Genomic DNA, 9,885 nt, shown 5'->3' on the forward strand with positions numbered 1-9,885 from the left:
CGAAAAGTGGGGGCGCGGGAGGCAGGCTGCCGAACCAAAGAGTTGTCAGTCCGTGCATCGGCAGATAAAAGAGTTGGTAGAAAACAGTAATTCCTCATAAAAGCAGTTACGAGGCCTTACGGCTGGTGCTACCGTCACTACACCAACAGCTTTAGGGCTTTTAATAGAGTCAAGGGGAAAATGGCCTTACGCCACTCCTTACAAACAGAAAGCGAACTCACCTCCATGCAAGAGGAGTCCTGGGGACCAGAGGCAACTGCCACCCACCGTGTGCCTACCTATGTGAGCAGCCTGATACATCAGACATGAGTATTTGCAGAAGTTCTGGTGGTTCCTGCTGCTCTGCAGGCGTGTGGGTAAAGTTCCCGGGGGCAAGTACTCTTCTATTTCAGTATCTGCAGTAGCCTGCGTTAGAGTTTTCCCTTTGGACTCTTCCGTGACTCCTTACAGAAGTTGGATGAGCTCTTCTAATTCTTATGCTCAAGCTTATTATGTCTAAATACCTTATTGGGTTTTCATTCTTACAGCCTCAATGTAACTTGGCATCTAACCTTAGAATAAAAGTGAGTGCTAAGGTGGAGATGAGGTAAAGGGGAGGTAAAAACAACTGAGGATTTAAAAAAAAATATTTTTGACACTATAATTAGAATAATTTAGTGCCACAGGTCTACATGATGCTTTGCTGATGTGAAGCAAAATGGAGTCAAGTAAAATGATGATGTAAAATTAGGGAGGATCATCCTCTGCTGTCAATAGTAGGCATGTTGGCTGGACGAGTGGGAAGAGGATTGAAAAGAAACTAGAAAATTTTGATTTATTCTGCTTCCTTTTGGTTCCATGTGTTTGGAAATGCAGTTGTGATTCTTAAATCTATAGGATAATTTTCATCCCTGCTTTGGAAGAGTAAAGTTACTCTTAGCTTCAGGGTTTGGATACGTTTTATTAGTACAGGGCTTAAGGACAAGTTTCATGTCTTACCTTTAAAGGCTTGTTTTAGGAAAAGAGCATGGTGCTCACTTCCAAACCGAGACAACTGCCTGTCGGGAAGGTGCCTTGGTATGGAGACCTTACACCGGTTAGGGGAGGCTCAGGGATGCCCAGATGCCTGCCCACAACCTCAATCACCTGGCCACGCCTTGAATATGGGAGCGATGTACACATTGGCTTCCAGTTCACAGTTCCTCCTCTCTTTCTTCCAGCCTTTGGCAGAAAGGTCAAGGCCTTGCTTGAGGCTCCTCATGCACCAGACTTCAGTTCGTCACCACCAGTGTTAACAGCATCATGGTTGGAGATTTCAGTGTTCCTACTCAGTGCCAGAGCCGTCATTAGGGAGCTGGTTCTGACTCAGCCCGTCCGTAGCTCACGTTGCATCACAGATGCTTGAGAATGTTCATGCAGTTTTGAAGCAACAAATGTACAGGCAAAAATACCCTCAGAAAAATACCTTCAGCCCTGGAAGAATTTGCCATCAGTTTTTTCCCTTGAGAAAGATTCAGCTGATACTGGTGTGGTGGTTTGACCTTGGCTGGATGCCAGGGGCCCACCAAAGCTACTCTATCCAGCGTGGGGTCCCTCTCATGGGAGACAGTCCTCCATGAACTTCTCCAACGTGAGTCCTTCCCACGGGCTCCAGACACGCAGTAGCAGAAGGAAAAACAAGATTTTATTCTCTACTTCCCATTAGCAGGCAATGTCGAGCCACTTCCCGGGAAGTAGGGCTTTCTTGACTTAGATTTTTATTTTTCATACTTTGATCAACTGTAAGTCATTTTGCCTCAGTTCTCAGAAGAGTGTTTTGAGGTCAGATATAATTGGATACGTTAATACTCTCAAACTTCTCGTCTTTTCTTGCATGTTAATATTATGCCACTCCAGTCAGTAGTACATGGCTGGCAGAAACTTGTCCATTAACTGAGCTTTACATTGAAAGCCATGACTGGGCTTTAGGTGGGGCTTTTGGGCTGTATAGCTGCTGTCGGAGCAGTACTAAGGGATGTACAGTCCCTCCCTGACCTCCTGCCTTCTTGTGTCCGTGCCTACTTAGATTCCACTGTATGGAAAGAGCATTGCCCGCATACTGACCTGAGCATCTGTTGTGCATGCTGGGTACGTGTGAGGCTCATGGCAAACACCGAAAAGTGTCTGCACGTTATGTCCTGAACCACGCACTCTTAAAGCACAGATGCAAATCAATTACCATTTTCATATTTAGAAATCTTTTGGAAAAGGAGCAAAAGGTTTTCATAATGTACATAATAATTTAAACATTTCTACCTGTTAGATGCAGCTGTACAAAGAAAGAAGACTGCTCTAACACTTTGGCAAAAGATTCCTCTGGATTTATTTCTGAGGTGATAGTGCTCAGAAGGTCCTATCCTGTGATGAAACTATTTACTTCATACCTCCTCTTAAATCAAATTATATTTCAAAAAGTATTATAGAGATTAAATTACTTCTGCAATATCCTTTTATGCATTCTCAAATGCTACATTAAACAACCACTCTGAATATAAACATAGAAAGGTACAATGGTGATTTTAATGTTTTAGTAAGAAACAGAAAACATTGTAATTCGCTATTGCTCTTCATTCTTTTGGTTCTTTATCCACCCATCCTCTGTTAGAACATAACAGGACACTTCTGGTGCAGCTGGTATCAGAACTACCTGTAGTGTTTTGGATAGTGCCTGTAAATATCTTTTTTTCCCATATCTACCATACACTTCATAGTCTTTTCTTCTTTCTTAGAATTCAGTGGGGAGAAATGACCATCCCATTTTGGGGGTGACTCACAAAATCATTTTCTTCCTCCCTATTTCTGTACTACTTTGCTGTCTTGGGTGGACTGGAAATGAGGCTTGGTAGGCTTTAGCATCTCCTTCCTCTGCAGCATGCATAAAGCTAATTTTTACATCTCCTTGCTTAGCCGTCAGTATATTAAAAATTTTGAAGGATGATTCTTGCAGTAGGTAAAGAGCATCTGCAGTGCCTACCCAGAGCTTCTTGCCTACTTACAAGTTCTTCTGTCATCTGTTTCATAGAATCATAGAATCATAGAATGTTTTGGGTTGGAAGGGACCCCTAGAGGTCATCTAGTCCAACGCCCCTGCAGTGAGCAAGGACCCCACTAACTAGATCAGGTTGCTCAGAGCCTCGTTTCCTTGCTCTCTTTCTGTTCTCCCTGTTGCTTTTCTTCCAGCATTATACCTGTTCTTTCTTTTCTCTTTCTGTTCTGCAACATATACCTCTTATGGACTTAGAGGCTCTTTTTAGATGATTCACGCAAAAAATAACATGTATGTCATGTACAAAGCTAGCGTTTAACTGAGAGCAGGTAGGCACCGCTATACATGTGCAAGCATGCTTTCACTGGAAAAGCAGCATGCACAACTCAAGGCTATGATAGGAAATCCTGGTGGTTTGCAATTTGAAGCTCTCCAGGTCACTCAAATTTAATCCCACTCAAAACCTGCCATTGTGAGCTTCCCCTTTAATGTTTCTTCTTGCCGGTGGTGTTATTGCTGGATGGGAAAAGAAACAGTTTCCGAGAAGCTGAATGGATATTTTGAGCGATGAGATTTCAGATCCACCTTAGCTGAAATACTGTAAGCCCGAATCCTAACAGTTGATAACTGAAAGCCAACCGTTGGGCAGTAACTTCCCCAGCCAGCAAGGAGACCCTAACCACGCTCTGGGATCAACTTCCCATTCTGGCATCCAGCCGGCCCTACCTCAGCTAAACCTGCCGGTGAATGTGCGTTGTGTAGACATAAACCAGAACAAATTAAACTCCTTCTTACCAGTGCCACAAGCAAATTTAAATCCAAATTTAACTTGGGTTTACCTGTAACTGTCCAGATAGGTGAATTACAGTTGTTTGTGAAAGCTGTGCACCCTCTACCCCAGGCTCATGGTGGTCTATAACATGAAGTAGTCACCAGGGCAGTGTCTTAGACCTTTCTGCCAAATATAAATTACTTTTTGTGCCCTGTCTTTTCCCTGCAAACTTTTCCCATGTCCAAACACAATTCTCCTACTGTACCCAGGACATTAACTTTAATAGATGTAGTAGCAGGTCCTAAGAGGATAAATCTCTCTAATCTTTATTGTTTCTCAGTCACACTGTGCTGTAAAAATCAATTCACCAGCCTTAGAAAAAATATTTATGATGGGTCCCTATACTCCTTTGGATCTACTAATGTGCATTAGTGTATACGTGTAACTGATTAGTCAGGGCTTGATCCAAAACCCATTAAGCCAGTGACAAGTTTTCCTTTGATTTTGGTGGGCTTCAGAGCAGTCATTACTGGAACAGCAGAGCAGTCACCACATTTAGGTGGGACTTCACGGTGTTCTGCATGGTGAAGTCCTCCAGCGAGTGTACATTTGATCTCTCTCTCAAATTCACGGCAAGAAGCACACCCTTACAAAGCAGCGTTCGCTGGAAGCGTCTTTCCCATTGCTCCTTGCTTGACAGGGTTATGAAATAAAAAGAAGGAAACTACAACATTCAGAATAATCTCTCAGAGCTGCAAAGAATCCCTGTAGGTTAAAAACCATAATTTACTGTCTTATTTAAACTGGGTTTTATTTTCCTCTAGCTGTTGTTTCTGTTTGAGGTTTCAGCCAGGCATGGTTTTCTCTGTTAACACTTAGTTTATTGTCTGTAAGTTTTCTTCACAGCTCTAGAGCTCCAGACCACTCTTGTAACATCATAGATGAGATTTTAGAGTATACGCTAGAAATTGTGAAAAACATACTACAATGCCATGGCTGTATAGAGAGGTTTCCAAAGCTGACTTCAGAAAATGAATGCCGAATGATCATCACCTGTTTTCCTCCCTCTCCCTTCCTCCTTCTTCTCTCTTTTCTCCCTTATTAATGATATACTTTTCTCAGGTCTCTTTCTCCCACTGTCTTATAGAGGATCTGGCTCCTAGTTATGGCTAGTTTTTCACATCTTTTGATAGCTATGCCAATAAAATTAGATCCCTGTGTAGTGAAGCATAAAACTAGTTAAGTTGTACTCAAAAATGTTTGAAGCAGCAGAGATAACAGTGTTTCCTCCAAAAGTGCTCTTCAGTGAGGTATGGTTTGAGTCGCTTACTCATTTTCTGAGTAGAAGCATAGAAATATACGCTGGAGAAGACATCAGTTGGTTAAAATGTTTTTGTAGAACTACATTTCTCCTGAATTCCTTTTGGGATCCTGTTAAAAGAGACTTCTATCAACCTCAGGATATATGGATGCTCAAACAGAGGATGACTCGAGATCTGACCAGTTCTGGTACAGAACACTAAAACCCAAATATGATTGGTGTCTCTAATGGTATGATGTAAGTACTGGTTTGAAAATTCATTCTCTTTTCTTGGAAGAAATGAGATTAAAGAGTTTATTTGACATTTCATTTAACTGAAGCTATAATATGTCAAGTTAATACTGAGCATTATGGTTTATTATCCTCAAAACGTAATCATGACCGTCATTTGGATCAATGATGCCATGGCATGCTAACATCCCATCCAAAGCTTTCCTTTCAACAGAAAATGCATACTCATTCTTCATAGCAAAGTAACCAGATGCTCTTTTACAGATGAAATTTGGAAGCATATTTTGAAACAGAACACATAAGTAGGAAGTATCCAATTCTTCTATGAAGAATTTACATGTATTGAATTTTACACATATATAAGCTAAAAATTAGGGCCTTTATTAAGTTAACTTATATGCTAAGAGTTTAGGTTCCTGTTCAGCAAAGCATGTAATAATGCATTGACGAATTGGGGCCAGAGTTAATTAACAGCGTAAAATCCTGGCATAATGGATTCAGCACTTTCTTAGTCAAATATAACCCATTCAATGTCATATGGTTTTCTTTGTGGAGGTAAAACCCTAGAGACAGTAGTAAAGCAAAAAAAAGTTTTAAAAAAATCCCGTAACTTTCTAAGCACACAAAAAACTGTTAATCTTCTGGCAGATGGAAGCTTTCGAAAGCTTAGCTCAGGATTTTGACAGCTGTGTTTCAAACAGTAATTCTTGGTGCTGTGTTTGATAAAAATACAAGGGAGAAAGCACAGTAGAGAGTTACGTTGACCAAAAAGTCAAGAAGTATTTTGAAAAATAGATTTGAAGTAAATTAGGTTGTGATGCCAATGAAACTGCTCTTTTATGTTCTCGTTTGCTTGTAAATTTTCTGAATAAACCCAGTTTTTCTTGAAGAGTTGCCCAGAGTAACTCTAACAGATATTCTGTCAAAAGCCTCTTCATACTTTTTAATAAAGATTTTCATCTCTACCTCTGTAGTCTCTAGTAATAAATTTCATTTTTCTTGGCACAAGAACCATTCTCTTCTCTCATGAAACTTGAACATTATTATTAATGTAGATAGTCAATTACTTCAGATTAATGTGGATTTATATTTAAAATCAATACATCAACGTGATGCAAAGCACTCTTAAAACACTATACACTTCTGCTGGATATCTAATCCATTTTTAAAAAATTCATAAAGAGTCGGGAATCTAGACAACCCCATAATTTGTATGGATATTGTATTTAGGGGATGAGCACATAGTTGACAGTTGTGTGGCTTAAAATGCATTTTATTCTATACAGTTCATTATTAGTTCTTACTCTGTCAGTTACTCAAAAAGGTTAACACCAAATACATTTAGAGAAGAAATAAAATACAAAAATGTTGAGAATGAATTTAATTCATCATGGGAAAAACTAGTAAGGGAATGGTGAACTCATCTCCAAATGCTTTCAAACTGGCATTGTCAAAGCCACCTTTAGTCAATTATACAGCACAGTGCTCAGTATAAGGATGATTAACTGAAATGTAATGACCCAGCATTTGCAGATTACGTGATCTGATCTTAAACTAGTTTCTAGATTTGTCTTCATGGAGCCAGAAGGATTTGTTGCAATGAAGGCAAATAGCAGTTCTGCATTGTCCAGTTTGCTTGGAGTCCTGGACATGGACGAAAGCTACTCAGAGCTGAAACTACTCACAGGGCTAGTAGGTCATTCGCCTTTCTCAAGGCAGGATCAGCCCAACCAACCCAATTTGTCTGGTCTGTCCTAATTAGAGGCACAACTTTAATCTTTATGCTCTGTGGGTGCATAAAATAAACATGATTTGATGTGGGGCATTTGTAAAAAAGATTAGGTGTCCAGGGCAAATTTCTGCTTTTTTGACTTGGGAACTCCTTAACACTTGATGATGAAAACTTGGATTCATTATGTTTTTTTCTTGGTCTTCATTCAACTCTTACATTTCACCCCATAACTGAAAAAAAAAGTAAAATACATATTTGTGTAAGTTCAATAAAATAAAACTGCAGGGTGCTTCATCTTTTTTCTTGTCTGAATTTTGAGTACTACACAAAGACAGGAAAAGTGTGGGTCAGCCTCTTTTTGCCTCTGGCCAGGCCTCAGTTCATAACTGGGATGACATTTGCATCTCCTGTTCCCCAGTGCCTTCTCGTGGTAGTGGAAGGTCTTGACTGTCTGAGCAATGCCTTTCAAACGGCTGATGTTACTTACACGTATGTTGAAGTAGCATTAGCATTTTCCTATAATTACATTTCATAGTCTCCCTTTCTCTCCTTCTGCAGACAGACATATAATACCTTAATTGTTTTCCTTCACATTAGCATCTTGGTAAAGAACAGGATGAGGATATAGAAAGATCCTTGCCCCGTGGAAGTGTAGACCAGAACCCTGCACCTGGTTTGGTATGGCAGATCTCTACCCATGAATGGACACTGCTGATGGCACTGAACCAAATCAGTCAACAAGGCAGTGATGGGCTGGGACTGTAATCAGAAAAGCACAAGTCCTGTCCACTGGAAAGTCTGTTCCACCTGCAGCATTTACTATGTGGAAGAAGATACATCGTTAAAATCATTACCAAGGAAGAAATTCTTTTCTCCAAACATGTTTTATACTGCTGATGGAACAGTTGCTGCAATCAGCGAGATACAGAACTTCAGAGATCTGCCCTTCAGGAAACGCAGCAAAGAGCTACAGCCACAGCTCTGAATTCTTTGTCAAAGACCTTTCAATCCTTTTTTTTGCTAAGAGATGTCCTGAAAAAACCCCAAACCAGCTAGTTTCATCTAGAATTGACATGGAAGTTGTTAATTATTCTGTAATTACTTTGCTTCCATTGAAACAGGTACATCTGTATTAATTAACATTGGAAATACTAACAAACAAGGCCTTTTCTGTAAGAAGCCTGAAATTCCAATTTGGTCACTAAATTATCACCTCAGTTCTCTAGTCCTGATTTCCAGTTTATTCAAGTTATTATAGATGAATGCAGACTTGTTGGCCTTATTAGTTTGAACAACTGGGTCAGGTTTTCTAGCTTTTTTCTCTAGTGTGCGCAAGTCTCGTTTGATGTCGTATGTTAACTTATTCAAATTCAGGTCTTTAATATTGTTGCTGGTGTCCCTCCGTTTTTTTGTCTAAAGCTGATAATGCAGAATAACACCTGCAAAATCCTTTTTGTGATGCAGACTTTCAATGTCTGGTGAACTCAAGTGCTCCCTGTTCAGCTACTGGAGAATGAGAACCTGAGAAGGTCCTGTGCTTTTCCACTCACTCATTTATACACTAAGTCCTGGAATAAGCATAGGCTTATTTTGATTACTCTGGCAGCAGAAAATTCAAGTGCTGTGCTGCTACGGGGCAATGACACCTCTACTTCTACCACAAGCAGCATATGCTGAAAGTCAAGTAGCTGGACTTACGGTAAAATCTTTACCAAAGGCTAGTTTACATGGACTTTTTGAATTATTGTTGCCTGCATGAAATTTTAAAGAAAATTACTATGGGTCTTTGAAGTTGAAAATACTCTGTGCAAAAGTGACACAGTGAAATTTTATGTGAAAATTGTAAATAAATGGCTAAAATGTTATTGTATAAAAAGCAATGGTTGAATGATGAGGCAATAGTGTGAAATCTACCCACTGTGACCATGTGAGTGATTGCTACGTAAGCCTGGCAAAACTTACATCCACAACGCACTAAGCATATAAATACAATTTTTCTGCTACTTTGCCTCTTGGGACTCAAACCTGTTTAAATTTGTCACCTTTAAAAATGTTTGCACTAAAAGATAACTGAATAAAAAGAACAAACAGTATCTTTCATTCCAGCACAGTACTTTATGGTTTTTGCAGTCTTGAACAGACAGAAGCAGTCTTCATGAAAAAAAAGGGTATCTTACATGGGTCATCAAGTGTATAACACCCACAAAAATGTCATTTTGATGAGAATTCAATTTCACTATTTAGACAATCCAAGCTAGAGACTGTCAATTCTAAAAAATTTTTTGCTATGTTTTTCCAATAGTCTGGAAACAATGGTGAATAAAAGTAACAAATACATATCTCCACCACCCACATAACGATTTAAACATTTCGCAACAGAACAGTGAAGTTTCATTGTGTCTGCCAAACAGAAAAACATTTCAGAATCTAGCTGTTCTGTTGAATTAATTAATTAATTAATTAATTCTGGAACTAATTAAACTTGGTTTCCAAAGAGCTTCTGCCCACTGGCTGGTTGATTTTGTAGCAGAGTTGCACTAGAGCTGGGAGGGAGCTATTCCCTGCTTAGACATCAGACCAGGCTGGTGGGAGCTGCTGTGAATGTCTTAACCACAGGAGAAGTTTTGATCATAATTGATGTCTTATTGGACACCAGAGAATCCACATCACCTCAGTTTCAGATTGTTCTGAAGTGGGTGCTCTGGTAGAGCATGGACTCCAGCTGAAGCTCTTACTGGTCTGGGTGCGTTCTCTCTTGTGTAGATTTTCAAATGTCTATCAATAATATTAACCAAGAGATGGAAAAATTGGGTATGTGGCAATAG

This window comes from Egretta garzetta, unplaced genomic scaffold, assembly GCF_000687185.1.
Source record: "Egretta garzetta isolate BGI_Z169 unplaced genomic scaffold, ASM68718v1 scaffold46, whole genome shotgun sequence".
NCBI lineage: Eukaryota > Metazoa > Chordata > Aves > Pelecaniformes > Ardeidae > Egretta > Egretta garzetta.